Source organism: Macaca thibetana, chromosome 15, assembly GCF_024542745.1.
Source record: "Macaca thibetana thibetana isolate TM-01 chromosome 15, ASM2454274v1, whole genome shotgun sequence".
Taxonomy (NCBI): domain Eukaryota; kingdom Metazoa; phylum Chordata; class Mammalia; order Primates; family Cercopithecidae; genus Macaca; species Macaca thibetana.
Window position 1 is genome coordinate 5,358,957 of NC_065592.1, and position 14,776 is coordinate 5,373,732.

Here is a 14,776-nt window from a genome sequence, read left to right on the forward strand (position 1 = left end):
TTCCTCCTCTGGCCCCCGCCTCCTCCCGCTTGCAGGATGACTGATTTATTTCTGGAGGTTTTGCATAAGATGAGAACGCCACAAACAGAGCACTGTTAGACTGCTTTGCCTGCTCTTCCAGCCCAGGCGCTGGGGAGATTGTGTTTCCCTCCTAAAGAAAACAAGTCTAGGCCGGGCGCGGTGGCTCAAGCCTGTAATCCCAGCACTTTGGGAGGCCGAGACGGGCGGATCACAAGGTCAGGAGATCGAGACCATCCTGGCTAACACGGTGAAACTCCGTCTCTACTAAAAAATACAAAAAACTAGCCGGGCGAGGTGGCGGGCGCCTGTAGTCCCAGCTACTCGGGAGGCTGAGGCAGGAGAATGACGGGAACCCGGGAGGCGGAGCTTGCAGTGAGCTGAGATCCGGCCACAGCACTCCAGCCTGGGTGACAGAGCAAGACTCTGTCTCAAAAAAAAAAAAAAAAAAAAAAAAAAGAAAACAAGTCTGGTGACAGGAAGCCCCGATTTAAACTGCAAGTCCAAGGTTCAAGATGAAGAAAAAGAGGTGTTTCAGGCAAGGTCTTTCTGCTGGGCCAGTCCTGGAGTGCCAGCCAGGAGGCCACAACCCTGTGGTCACCAGGCCTCAGTAATGCTGGGATGTCAGTCCCAGCCCTAGGCCACAGACAGCAGACCACTGCTCCCAGCCCCATTGCCTCTCTTGGTGGAAAGAAACATCTTTTAAAAAAATTATTATTGGCCAGGCACAGTGGTTCATGCCTGTAATCCCAGCACTTTGAGAGGCTGAGGCAGGCAAGGATCACCTGAGGTCGGGAGTTCGAGACCAGCCTGACCAACATGGAGAAATCTCATCTCTACAAAAAATACAAAATTAGCTGGGCGTGGTGGCGCATGCCTGTAATCCCAGCTACTCAGGAGGCTGAGGCAGAGAATCACTTGAACCCGGAAGGCAGAGGTTGTGGTGAGTCCAGATCACAACATTGCACTTCAGCCTGGTCAACAAGAGCAAAACTCCATCTCAAAAAAAAAAAATATTATTATTATTCTTTTCTTTTCTTTTCTTTTCTTTTTTTTTTTTTTTGAGACGGAGTCTTGCTCTGTCGCCGGGGCTGGAGTGCAGTGGCTGGATCTCAGCTCACTGCAAGCTCCGCCTCCCGGGTTCACGCCATTCTCCTGCCTCAGCTTCCTGAGTAGCTGGGACTACAGGCGCCCGCCACCTCGCCCGGCTAATTTTTTGTATTTTTTTAGCAGAGACGGGGTTTCACCGTGTTAGCCGGATGGTCTCGATCTCCTGACCTCCTGATCCGCCCGCTTCAGCCTCCCAAAGTGTTGGGATTACAGGCGTGAGCCACCGCGCCCGGCCATCTTCCTATCTTTTAATTCATTTATTTATTGCTCTGACTTCCCACAAGGAATGTCCATGCTACAAGAGCAGGAACTGTTTTTCCAGGCACACAGCTCAGAGCTCAGACTCTCCGGGGCTTAGGACAGAGTATGGGAGACCCTAGTGATATCTTCACAGAGTGAATGAATGAATGAATGAATGACTCTTCATCTCTCGGCTTGGCTTCCCGCTGTATTGGCCTCATCCTCACGCTGTGATCTCTACCCACTTTATCCGGCTCTCGTCTGCGAGCCTAGGAACCCCAGTGGTGAGAGAGAGATCTCCTCAATTGCTTCAGCAAGATTTCTAGGGTTGACTCTGATTGGCCCAGCCCGGTCACAAGCACATCCCAGCACCAATCATTGTGGCCAGGGGGAGGGATATGGGCCTCTTATTGGCCAGGGCTGGCGACTTTCCTGCCAAAACTCAAGGACTCAAGTGTAGAGGAAAAGATGGGTTTGAGCGGGAACAACAGCTGTCATTGAACAGAATAAGGCCAGAGAGGCGTTTGGGGCCATGGCTTTTACCTTTTACCTTCTAACTGTCCTCTCATCATCACCTGGATATGCTGTGTCCTTTCTTGCCTCACCTGTTCCCCTTGTCTGGAATGGTTCTTTCTCTTCAGCCCCCTCCTTCACAGCCCAATCCAGCTCTCAACGCCTCCAGGAAGCCCTCCCACACGCCCCACAATCCAGGGAGTCATCTGTTGTCTACAGGATTTGGCCCACCCATGACAACCCTTGGATTCCTGTCTTGCTCGGTTACTCATGGAGCCTCACTTGCTTTTCGGTGAGACTGGTGGCTCCTTAAGGGCAGAAACGTCATGGGGTCCTCTGTCCGTGGACAACGGATGTGGGCCGGGCCTTAGCATATGCTGGTCTGCAGGGACCATATCAGGGCTGAATACATGGGAACCACCACTGCTAAGGCCGGGCCACGGGCCCTCTATACGGACAGCTCCGGCAGGTGCAGGTGGGCTGGGGAAGCTCTGTGCGGGGGTCGTGGGGGCTTGGGGGTGAATGTTCTGTGCTGGGTGGCACCGGGGCTACGACATTGCCGGGCATCAGCTGTGTGAACTTGGGCAGCTTCTGGCCTTGGCCCAGAATAGCCACAGAATGTGATGGTCATGAGCTGAACCCAACAGTCCTGGGAATGGAATGATGGACCCAGTGGTCTCTGCCCTCCAGGGACTCCCAGAGAGCCGGCTGGGCATTGGAGTCAGTCTGCTTTATGTACATCGTGGTGCCAGAGAAGTGCCTACTGGCTCTGTCCCGCTGCTAGTGTGCTGAAGAGTGGACAGCAGTGGGCAGCAGGCCAAGTAGGAAATGTCCACTTGGTCATCGGCGGCTATGGACCTCTTTCTAGGTCCAGGCTCCTTGCCAGGGGTTGCAGGCAGCCAAGGTGCGGGAGCCCCGCTTGCAAACCCTGCCTGTCATCGGGGCTGGCACTGCCCTCCACGACTCCCCACACTACGACCCAGGCGCTCCGCTCCGCAGGGGAAGCAATTCACCGTCCCACCACATGGTGGCACTCCTGCCTATCTTTCCTCGAACAAAAACCAGTCTGAAAAAAGTGAAAACAATTATCTGTGTACAAATACATGCTGTTTAAATTACAAGAGTAATATATGATCAGAGTTGAAGTAAGAAAACGAAGAATATGCACCTCTGTCCCACCCCTATTAACTTTTTTTCCACTGAGACAGGGTCTTACTCTGTTGCCCAGGCTGGAGTGCAGTGGCTCCATCATGGATCACTGCAGCCTCGACCTCCTGGGCTCAAGTGATCCTCCTGCCTCAGCCTCCCGAGTAGCTAGGACCATAAGCACGTGCCACCACACCCAGCTCATTTTTGTTTGCTTGTTTTTGAGATGGAGTCTAGCTCTGTTGCCCAGGCTGGAGTGCAGTGGTGTGATCTCGGCTCACTGCAACCTCTACTTCCCAGGTTCAAGTGATTCTCCTGCCTCAGCCTCCCGAGTAGCTGGCATTACAGGTGCCCACCACCACACCCAGCTAATTTCTGTATTTTTAGTAGAGACGGGGTTTCACCATGTCGGTCAGGCTGGTCTCGAATGCCTGACATCAAGAGATCTTTCTGCCTTGGCTTCCAAAAGTGCTGGGATTACAGATGTGAGCCATTGCTCCTGGCCACCTGGCTAATTTAAAAAAAAATTTGTAGATACAGGGTCTTGCTGTGTTGTCCAGGTTGGTCTCAAACTCCTGAGTCCAAGAGATCTGCCTGCCTTGGCCTCCCAAAGTGCTGGGATTACAGGCGTGAGCCACCACACCCAACTCAACTTTTTTTTTTTTTTTTTTTTTTAAGACAGTCTTGCTTTGTCACCCAGGCTGGAGTACAGTGGCACCATCTCAGCTCACCGCAACCTCTGCCACTCTGGTTCAAGTGACTCTCCTGCCTTAGCCTCCCTAATAGCTGGGATTACAGGCACGTGCCACCATTCCCAGCTAATTTTCATATTTTTAGTGGAGACAGGGTTTTGCCATGTTGGCCAGGCTGGTCTCGAACTCCTGACCTCAAGTGATCTGCCTGCCTCAGCCTCCCAAAGTGCTGTGATTACAGACATGAGCCACCATGCCTGGCCAACAGTAACATTTTTGAAGTATATTTTTCTCGTTTCTTTCTCTCTCTCCCTCTGTCTCTCTTGCCCTCTTTCCCTCCCTACTTCCCTTTCCCTGCCTCCATCTCTTTCCCACTTGTATGTGCTTATAATGTTTTCAATTCAAATTAATCCACACTGACCCTTTGCTTTTGAGTAACCACACAGGCAGATGACAACTGCCCCAGCTTGGACGTTAAACCCTTCAACCCTCCTGCCTTAGGGAACCTCAGATGGGGAAGGGCAGTATTCGGGTGGGAGGCCATGGGGTGAGGTTTGGGGTGCATCCACTTCTCGAGATGGCTGGTGTGCCTCAGAGGAGCATGGAAGAAATGTGGGGGGACACAGGGAACCTGAGTGGGAGAGTCAGGGACTCTGGGTGCAGGCAAAGTACAGGAGAGAGGCCTGCCTGAGGCCCCCCGAAAACCCTGGCACGGGTGTCAAACCCATGGGCCCCTAGGTTGAGGAAATAACAAGAAGATTGAGAAGTCCATCTGGGCCGGGCACAGTGGCTCGCACCCATAATCTCAGCACTATGGAGGGTTGCTTGAACCTGAGCAAAATCGTGAGTTATTATTTCTCAGCAGAAATATTCAACAGCCGACTATAAAACTCTGCGCTTTCTCTCTTTAACTGGATGGTTAAGAGCAGTCTTAGTTGCGGCAGGGTTAGGGTTAGGTGACGTCAGCTTGATTCTTAACGGGTGAGCGGTGCTAATTTACATGGCAGGTTGATGATTAATGAAACACCTGACATTTGGTTACTGCCCCATAAACTCTCGATGACTTCCGCATTGGTGTTCTCCGTAGAGACTCACAGGAATCCCACTCTGAGGCTGCAGAAGGCTCCTCTGAAGGAGGAGCGAGTGAAAGGTTGTTGAAGCTCACCCCAGGCCAGACAGGGTGGAGGGGCTTTACATGCCTCATCTCTCAGTCTTTTGGAGCATTTTGCAGCAGGGAATTACTGAGCATATGATGGAAAACCAAGAACCAACCCCCAGGCAGGGCGGGCACCATGGCCAACCACATAAGTAGGGGCAATATGCCTGATCCACTAGGGCACAGACACGGCCCCCCGCCAACCTTTTCTGATGAGCAGCATACTGCACGTCACAGATCAGGAAGCATGGCCACGGATGCATGCAACTCTCTGCTCTTCCCAACAAGCTGTGTGTGTGTGTGTGTGTGCATGTTTGTGTGTGTGTGTGTGTGTGTGTGTTCATTAGCCAGCCTTAGAAGGGTACAAATCTGGGCCGGGCGCGGTGGCTCACGCCTGTAATCCCAGCACTTTGGGAGGCGGAGACGGGCGGATCACAAGGTCAGGAGATCGAGACCATCCTGGTTAACACGGTGAAACCCCGTCTCTACTAAAAGTACAAAAAACTAGCCGGGCGAGGTGGCGGGCGCCTGTAGTCCTAGCTACTCGGGAGGCTGAGGCAGGAGAATGGCGTAAACCCAGGAGGCGGAGCTTGTAGTGAGCCGAGTTGGCGCCACTGCACTCCAGCCTGGGTGACAGAGCAAAGACTCCGTCTCAAAAAAAAAAAAAAAGAAGGGTACAAATCTCCCAGTGGGTCCTCACCTCGCCAGTCAAGCCCCTTTGAGTAGCACCCCCAACAGGTGCTGGCCTGGTGTCTGGGCAGGTTCAGCAAACTGAGGAGCTTCCTGTGGCTACTGATGGAGAGAGGCCCTATTTCCTGTCTGGGTCAGGGAGCCCTGGACCCAGGGCTTAGCTTCAGTCTCCAGACCCAGGAAGCAACACCTCAAAGGAAATGAAGAGCACTGTGGGAAGACTTTAGAGAATGTGCTCCCCTTTGCAGAAGACTTGGAAATAAAAAAACCCATTTGGGAAATATCCGTCTCTTCTCCCATCGATGGGGTTCCATCTCAACACTGGTCAGCACTAGGAATGTGCTGGAAGGCCGGAGGCCAAGGTGGGGGAATCAACACCAGGGAGCCCTCTAGCAGCCGGGATTTGCATGCGATTTACATCTATTTTGCATGTACCGGCTGCCTTCAGAGATTTTGAGTGTTTTATGAGAATTCCCCTGAAGGATGAACATTGTTCTCTTCCTGCTGCTTTTTAGCAACCCATGAGAGTCGAGGTGATAAAAAGAGGTTCCTTTTGCCAAGGACAACGGAGATGCTGGGGAGAATGGGCTTGTGAAAGTGGTCTGTTAACACATTTCTGCAAGATGAATGGTTTGCAGTTTTAAAGGGGCACCTGTAATAAGCTCACTTGGAAAACAGGAAAGAGTTCTTTACAAATCATCTCGCCCGGTTCCAGCAGTCCCACGTGAGGGTATAGACCCAGACACACTGAAAGCAGGCACGTGGAGAGACCTTCGCAGTAGTGTTATTTACATCCGCCAAAACGTAGAAGCATGCCAAGTGTCAGTGACGACGCATGCATACGTGAAATGTGGTTTGTCCGTACAACAGAATATTATTATTCAGCCTTAGAAAGGAATGAGGCTGTGACACAGGCAACGACCTGGATTATCCCTGAGGACATGATGCTAAGTGAAATAAGCCAGTCACAGAAAGACAAATACGGTCATTTCATTTACCTGAGTTACCTAGAGTAGTCAAAATAATAGAGACAGGCCGGGCACAGTGGCTAACGCCTGTAATTCCAACACTTTGGGAGGCTAAGGCAGGCCGATCACCTGAGGTCTGGAGTTCAAGACCTGCCTGGCCAACATGGCGAAACCCAATCTCTACCAAAAATACAAAAAAATTAGCCAGGCCTGGTGGTGTGCGCCTGTAGTCCCAGCTACTCAGGAGGCTGAGACATGAGAAGCGCTTGAACCCGGGAGGCAGAGGTTGCAGTGAGCCGAGATCGTACCACTGCACTCCAGCCTGGGAGACAGAGTAAGACTCTGTCTCAAAAAAGAAAAAAATTAATAAAATAAATCATAGAGACAGAAAGTGGAATGGTGGTTGCCAGGGGTTGGGGAACAGGCGATTGGGGAGTTTGTATTTAATGGGGACAGAGTTTTGATTTTGCAAGATGAAAAAGTTCTGGAGATGGATGGTGGTGGTGGTTGTGGAATGATATGAATGTACTTAAGCCGATGCCACTGAACTATACGCTTAAAAACAATTAGGATGATAAAGTGTATGTTCTGTGTGTGAGGCCTTCATTTTCACAGATGGGGAAAGCAGAGGTATAGGGGGGTGAAGTAAGATCTAGAACCCAGGGAATGTTCCTACCTTGCGATTAGGATCTCAAACTTTTCTTACCGAATATTCTAATTATATTTTGACCTTCAAATATTTTTTAACATTTATATTATATAAATTTTCAAAACGAAAAGTGAATTAATCTTATCTAATGAACACTCCGATATCTACTACCTATATTCAACAAATAGTTAGCATCTCCCAAAATATGCTTTCTGTCCCCCATGCATATGTAAGTGTATACAATTATACACTTACATATTATTATATACTTTAATTATATAAAGTATATTTTATATACTTATAAAGTTTTATTATATACTTTAATAAAACATTAAAAATACATATATTGCAGCCCGGGTCTGGTGGCTCACACCTATAATCCCAGCACTTTGGGAGACTGAAGTGGGAGGACTGCTCGAGCCCAGGAGTTCGAGACCAGCCTAGGCACCATAGTGAGACCTCGTCTCTACTGGAAAAAAAAAAAAAATTAATTAGCCAGGTGTGGTGGCGTGCATCTGTAGTCCCAGCTACTCAGGATGCTGAGGCAGAAGGATCACTTGACCCTGGGAGATAGAGGCTGCAGTGAGCTATGATCACCAGTGCACTCCAGCCTGGGTGACAGAGCAAGATGCTGTCTCAAATTAAAAAAAAAAAAAAAAAAAAAAAGAATGGCCGGGCATGGTGGCTCATGCCTCCAATCCCAGCACTTTGGGAGGCCAAGGCAGGTGGATCATTTGAGGTCAGGAGTTCAAGACCATCCTGGCCAACATGGTGAAATCCCGTCTCTACTAAAAATACAAAAATTAATGCCTATAATCCCAGCTACTTGGGAGGCTGAGGCAGAAGAATTGTTTGAACCCGGAGGCAGGGGTTGCAGTGAGCTGAGATTGCCCTACTGCATTCTAGCCTGGGTGACAGAGCAAGACTCTGTCTCAGAAAAAAAGAAAAAATAAATATACACATACATGTGTATACATATGTGTGTGTATATATAATAGATATCATGACATTTCACCCATACTGGAGCATATATCTCCTAAACATAAGGATATTCCTTTCATACATAATTACACAACTACAATGTCATTATCATACCTAAGAAAATTATCAGTAGTTCCCAAATATTGTCAAATATCCAGTCCATATGGACATTTTTGCAATTTCCCCCAGTTTTTTTCTATAGTTGCTCTTTTAGAATCAGGATCCAGCCAAGTTGCAAGCATTGCATGAGTGTATTATGTCTTTGGTTTCCTTTATGATGGAACAGCACCCCCTGCCCCTTTCTTTTGATAATGATTTTTCCCCCTAAAAGAGCCCAGGCTTGGCCGGGCGCGGTGGCCGTGGCTCAAGCCTGTAATCCCAGCACTTTGGGAGGCCAAGATGGGCGGATCACAAGGTCAGGAGATGGAGACCATCCTGGCTAACCCGGTGAAACCCTGTCTCTACTAAAAAATACAAAAAACTAGCCGGGCGAGGTGGCAGCGCCTGTAGTCCCAGCTACTCGGGAGGCTGAGACAGGAGAATGGCGTAAACCCAGGAGGCGGAGCTTGCAGTGAGCTGAGATCCGGCCACTGCACTCCAGCCTGGGCGACAGAGTGACACTCCATCTCAAAAAAAAAAAAAAAAAAAGAGCCCGGGCCAGTCCAGTAGAAGGTTCAGCATTCGGGATTTTCTCCTTGTTTCATCATGGTGCCATTTAACCTCTTCCTCCACCTGCTGTGTCTTAGTCCGTTTTCTGCTGCTATAACAGAATGCCACAGACTGGGTAACTTATAAAGAAAAGAGATGTATTTGGCTCACAGTTCTGGAGGCTGGGAAGATTGAGGGGCCACATCTGGTGAGGGCTTTCGTGCTGCATTATCCCATGGAGAAAGGCAGAAGAGCAGGCAAGCACAGAAGACAGAGAGAACACGGGTGGGAGCTGAACTTCCCTCCCCAAAGAACTAATTCTCTCCATGGTAACAGTATTAATCTACTGATGAGGGCATGACCGAATCACCTGTTAAAGGCCCTGCCTCTTAATTCCTTCCCAACGGCAATTAAATTTCAACATGAGTTTTGAAGAGGACATTCAAACCCTAGCACCCTGGGTCTTGGAACACATATTCCCATTGCAATGCCTATTCCTGAATAAACATTCTTTTCAAGATCTCACTGTGTCTTGGCAGTCAGATCCTAGGCTGAACTGGATTCAGATGAGATGTTTTAGGCATGGACACTTCACAGGTGATGCTGTTGGCCTCACTGCATCAGGAGGTACCTAACAACAGGTTCTTCCACCTTAGTGATGCTGAGTTTGGTTAAAATGGTGACACCCAGTTCTCTCCACCATAACAGTGAATTAAGAAGCAATCTGTGGATTAGGACTTCATCGCCAAGCAAACATCCTGTTCTCTACAGCCTCCCCTACTGGTTTCGGCATCCATTGCAGCTCCTTGCTATAATCAATAATATCACTGGTGCCTTCAAAACTATTGTTCTTCCAATTTCAATTCTATCATTCCTTCTACATTTATTATCTGTAAAGAAGAGCTTTCTCGGCCGGGCGCAGTGGCTCACACCTGTAATCCCAGCACTTTGGGAGGCCGAGACGGGTGGATCATGAGGTCAGGAAATCGAGACCATCCTGGCTAACACGGTGAAACCCCATCTCTACTAAAAAATACAAAAAACTAGCCAGGCGAGGTGGCGGGTGCCTGTAGTCCCAGCTACTCGGGAGGCTGAGGCAGGAGGATGGCGTGAACCCAGGAGGCGGAGCTTGCAGTGAGCTGAGATCTGGCCACTGCACTCCAGCCTGGGCGACAGAGCGAGACTCCGTCTCAAAAAAAAAAAAAAAAAAAAAAAAAAAGAAGAGCTTTCTCTCATTAGCTGGGGATGAACCAAAGTTCTAAAAAATGAGAGTGTAAGTGATTTGTCTTCCCTCCTTAATCCTTAATTGCTGATGTTCATAGCAAGGTGATGTAACTGGATTTTTTTCTTCTTGTTCTTGTTCTTTTCTTTTCTGTTTTTTTTCTTTTTGAGTCAGGATCTCACTTCGTTGCCAAGGCTGAAGTGCAGTGGTGTGATCATGGCTCACTGTAGTCTCAACTCCTGAGGCTCAGGTGATTCTCCCACCTCACCTCAGTCCCCTGAGTAGCTGGAACTATAGGTACGTGCCACCACACCTGGCCGATTTTTCTATTTCTTGTAGAGGTGGGGTCTCACTATGTTGCCCAGGCTGGTCTCAAACTCCTGACCACAAGTCATTCTCCTGCCTTGACCTCTCAAAGTGCCGAGAAACCAGGTGTGAGCCACTGTGCCTGGCCTATTTTTCTTGTCTATTCTCTTTTCCCCCTTAAACCTCAGCATCGCGATGAACTCATGGATTTCAAAAATTTAATTTTAAGTTCTGGGATACATGTGCAGGACATGCAGGTTTGTTACATAGGTAAACATGTGCCAGAACTTGTGGATTTTTATTTATTCAACGTTTTACATTAAGTTGCAGAAATTCTATTTTATGGCTCCTGTGGATACTACAGCAATTACATGTTGGGTGACTTAAAACAACAGAAAGTTATTGCCTCTCAATTCTGGAGGCTGGAAGTCGGAAATCAAGGTGTCGGCAGGATTGGCTCCTTCTGGAGTCTCCGAGGGACAACCTGACCCAGGCCTTTCTCCCAGTGCCTGCTGGCTGTGGGCAATCTTTGGCATTCCTTGACCTGTAGCTGCGCCACTCCAATCACTGCCTCTGCCTTCACGGGGCCTCCCACTCCGTGTCTATGTCTTTCCTCCTTCTGTCTTATGTAAGGACACGGGACATTGGATTTAGAACCCAGCCGGCTAATCCAAGATGGTCTCATTTTGAGACCATTAATTACATCTGCACAGACCTTTTTCCCAAATACGGTCACATTCACAGGTACTGAGGGTTAAGATTTGGACCTATCTTTTTGGGGTGCCTCTATTCAACCCACTACAGTTTCCTCAAATTTTGTCACAGACAGCACATCCAGCATGGTTTCTGTATGGGTTCGACATCTCCCCATCAATCTTCGAGCATGTCCTTGCTTTCTCACACAAGAAGGTGACCGACTTGTACTTCCCCTACTGCATTTCTGGAAGCAGCCATTTCTTTCAGCCTTGTTCTATTTAGTTAGGGCTGGGATCTAAAGCCATGGCCAGGAGCTCTTGTTACTGGGCACCTGCCTCTGAGCTGTTTCAGTGTTCAGAACTAGGAAATTGATTTCTTTAAATTTATTTTTGTAATTATGACTTTGTCAATCTAAACAAAAAACAAAGAGAAATACTCTCTTATAGAAAATAACGTTTATTCAGGTATATGCGTTGCAATGGGAATGTGGGTGCCATAGGAAATTATTAACATGTAAATATTCTGGGAGGTAAAGGAAGGTAAAGGTTTTTAAAGAAAAAATGAGGACCAGCCTGGCCAAGATGGCGAAACCCCATCTCTACTAAAAATACAAAAATTAGCTGGGCATAGTGTCAGGTGCCTGTAATCCCAGCTACTCGGGAGGCTGAGGCAGGAGACTTGTTTGAAGCCGGGAGGCAGAAGTTGCAGTGAGTCAAGATCACGTCATTGCACTCCAGACCAGGACTCCGAAAAAAAAAAAAGGAAGAAGAATTGTTTTGAGATAATTATCCTTGGCTACAAGGATCAATAACAAGGATAGCACAGTCCAAGATTGGACAGGCCATTGCTGGGCAGATGTCCTCACAAAAGTATTTGTGTGTGTGTAGAATTGTGACCGCCTTTGTGCAAGGTTGTGGTTTTTGCAAAATCTTTTGTGATAGTGATTGTGACCAGGCATTGATGCATGAGAACCCGCCCATCATGGCCTTCCCCGGCTCTGTTTGTCAGGGCTTTCAATACAAGTGGCTCCATTTTGATTCAGACAATTTTCACAAGTTCCTATTGATATTCTCGGTTTGAATTTAGCATTATTGGGTTTTGTTTGTATACAGTGAAGGGGTCCAAGAGCAGTTTTGCTATATGCATAGATTGTATCATAGAGAAGTCTGGTATTTTAGTGTATCCATCACCAGATAGTGTATATCGTACCCATTAAGTAATTTCTCTCAGCATTATAGGTTTTTATTTCATTTTATTTATTTATTTAGAGAAGGAGTTTTGCTTTTGTTGCCCAGGCTGGAGAGAAATGGCGTGGTCTCAGCTCACTGCAACCTCCACCTCCCGGGTTCAAGCAATTTTCCTGCCTCAGCCTCCCAAGTAGCTAGGATTACAGGAGTGCGTCACCACATGTGGGTAATTTTTTATTTTTAGTAGAGACGGGGGTTTCACCATGTTGACCAGGCTGGTCTTGAACTTCTGACCTCAGGTGATCTTCCTACCTCAGCCTCCCAAAGTGCTGGGATTACAGGTGGGAGCCACCATGCCTGGCCTGCGTTATAGGTTTTTAAAAATACTTGATTTTTTATTTGTGTCTCTTTTCTCTTACATTGGAAATCTTGGTTTTTGACAAAATTAGCATTTTTATCTCTGCATCTTATTGCTCTATAGTTTATTCAATCAGTCCCCTATTTTTTTTTCTTTTTTTTAACTCTTTTAGAGGCTTTTGGGCAAAAACCAGAAAGTCTGCTAGACAAATTCTAAAAGAACTGTAACACTAATCAGTCCCCTATTAATTGACATTTGGGTTGTCTCCAACATTCAACTTTTGCAGATAATGCCATAAGAAATATTTTTTTGGCCGGGCACAGCAGCTCACACCTGTAATCCCAGCACTTAGGGAGGCTGAGGCGGGTGGATCACTTGAGATCAGGAGTTCGAGACCAGCCTGGCCAACATGGTGAAACCCCATCTCTACTAAAAATACAAAAATTAGCCATGCATGGTGGCATATGCCTGTAATTCCAGCTACTTGGGAAGCTGAGGCAGGAGAATTGCTTGAAGCTGGGAGGCAGAGGTTGCAGTGACCTGAGATTGCACCATCACACTCCAGCCTGGATGACAGCGAGACTCCGTCTCAAGAGAGAAAATAAGCCTGGCACGGTGGCTCACACCTGTAATCCCAGCACTTTGGGAGGCAAAGGCAGGCAGATCACAAGGTCAGGAGATTGAGACCATCCTGGCTAACACGGTGAAACCCCGTCTCTACCAAAAAAAAAAAAAAAAAAATTAGCCAGGTATGATGGCAGGCTCCTGCAGTCCTAGCTACTCGGGAGGCTGAAGCAGAAGAAGAATGGTGTGAACCCGGGAGGCGGAGCTTGCAGTGAGCCGAGATCGCGCCACTGCACTCTAGCCTGGGTGACACAGCAAGACTTTGTCTCAAAAAAAAAAAAAAAAAAGAGAAAATAATAATAACAATAATAATTTTTTTTTTGAGACGGAATCTGGCTCTGTCACCCAGACTGGAATGCATCTGGCATGATCTTGGCTCACTGCAACCTCCACCTCCAGGGTTCACTCTATTCTCCTGCCTCAGCCTCCTGAGTTGCTGGGACTACAGGCGCCGGCCACAGCGCCTGGTTAAGTTTTTGTATTTTTAGTAGAGACGGGATTTCACCGTGTTAGCCAGGATGGTCTCCATCTGCCGACCTCGTGATCCGCCCACCTCCGGCTCCCAAAGTGCTGGGATTACAGGCGTGAGCCACCGCACCTGGCCCCACAAATAATTGACTTTTCACAGTTAAGATTGTGATATACTAGTTCTCTGTATATTAGTGAGGCCGTTTGTGATACAAGTTGCAAACGTTTTCTCTGCATCTATCATTTATCTTTCGACTTCGCTTACTTTTTTCTTACCATGCAAAAGGTTTTTGTTTTGTTTGGTTTTGCTTTGGTTTTTTGAGGTCGCCTAACTTATCTATCTTCTATTGTTTCTGACTGTTCAGCCATTTTTAGAAAGATTTTCTTCCCTCCCCTTTTGATTACAGAGAATTCACACATGTTTTCTTCTAGCACTCGTATGATTTCACTTTTGACACTTAAAGTTTATTCTGGTGTAGGGTGTGGAGAGGGATCTAACTTTATCTTTTTCCAAATGGTCACTGCATATGCTTCAGGGGAGGCGCAGCTAAAATAAAACTTCTAGTTGTGAATGCTGCTGCTTGGGGGAGTGAGAAATGGTCTCACAGTGACCATGAAACTCTCGAACATCCAACACGCTGCGAGTGTGGTCCTGCACAATTTATTGCTGAGGGTGTGTAGAGACGTGATCAGGGATTTGAGAGAGGAGGTGGCCTACCCAAGGAGACAAAACACCCAGAATTTTAAATTTAAATTGAGCCAGCCTCAGTGGCTCATGTCTGTAACCCCGATGTTTGGGAGGCTGAGGTGGGAGGATCTCTTAGACCAGGAGTTCGAAACTAGACTGGGCAACATAGTTAGGGCCAATCTCTAAAAAAATAAAAATAAAAAAAGTATCCAGGGAATACATGCCTGGGAATGTATCCTGGGAATACATGCCCATATTCCCAGCTCTTTGGGAGGCTGAGGTGGGAGGATCACTTGAGCCCAGGAGCTCGAGGCTATAGTGAACTATGATCGTACCACCACACTCCAACCTGGGACAGAGCGAGACCCTGTCTCAAAAAATAAATAAATAAAATAAAATTGGCAGGCATCAATATC

General features: G+C 47.6%; 2 protein-coding genes and 1 non-coding gene across 3 annotated transcripts in view; 1 reads left to right on the top strand and 2 right to left on the bottom strand.

The window, feature by feature from the left end:
- AK8 (adenylate kinase 8) overlaps positions 1–14,776 on the top strand; it is a 346,351-nt gene that overhangs the window by 83,532 nt on the left and 248,043 nt on the right. The window lies entirely within an intron of this gene.
- The window catches only part of GTF3C5 (general transcription factor IIIC subunit 5), an 870,547-nt gene that overhangs the window by 80,117 nt on the left and 775,654 nt on the right, over positions 1–14,776 (bottom strand). The gene's annotated exons all lie outside the window — the stretch shown is intronic.
- On the bottom strand, positions 12,751–12,812 carry LOC126938156 (U7 small nuclear RNA). The gene has a single exon (XR_007719984.1). It is a non-coding gene; the product is annotated as a U7 small nuclear RNA (small nuclear RNA).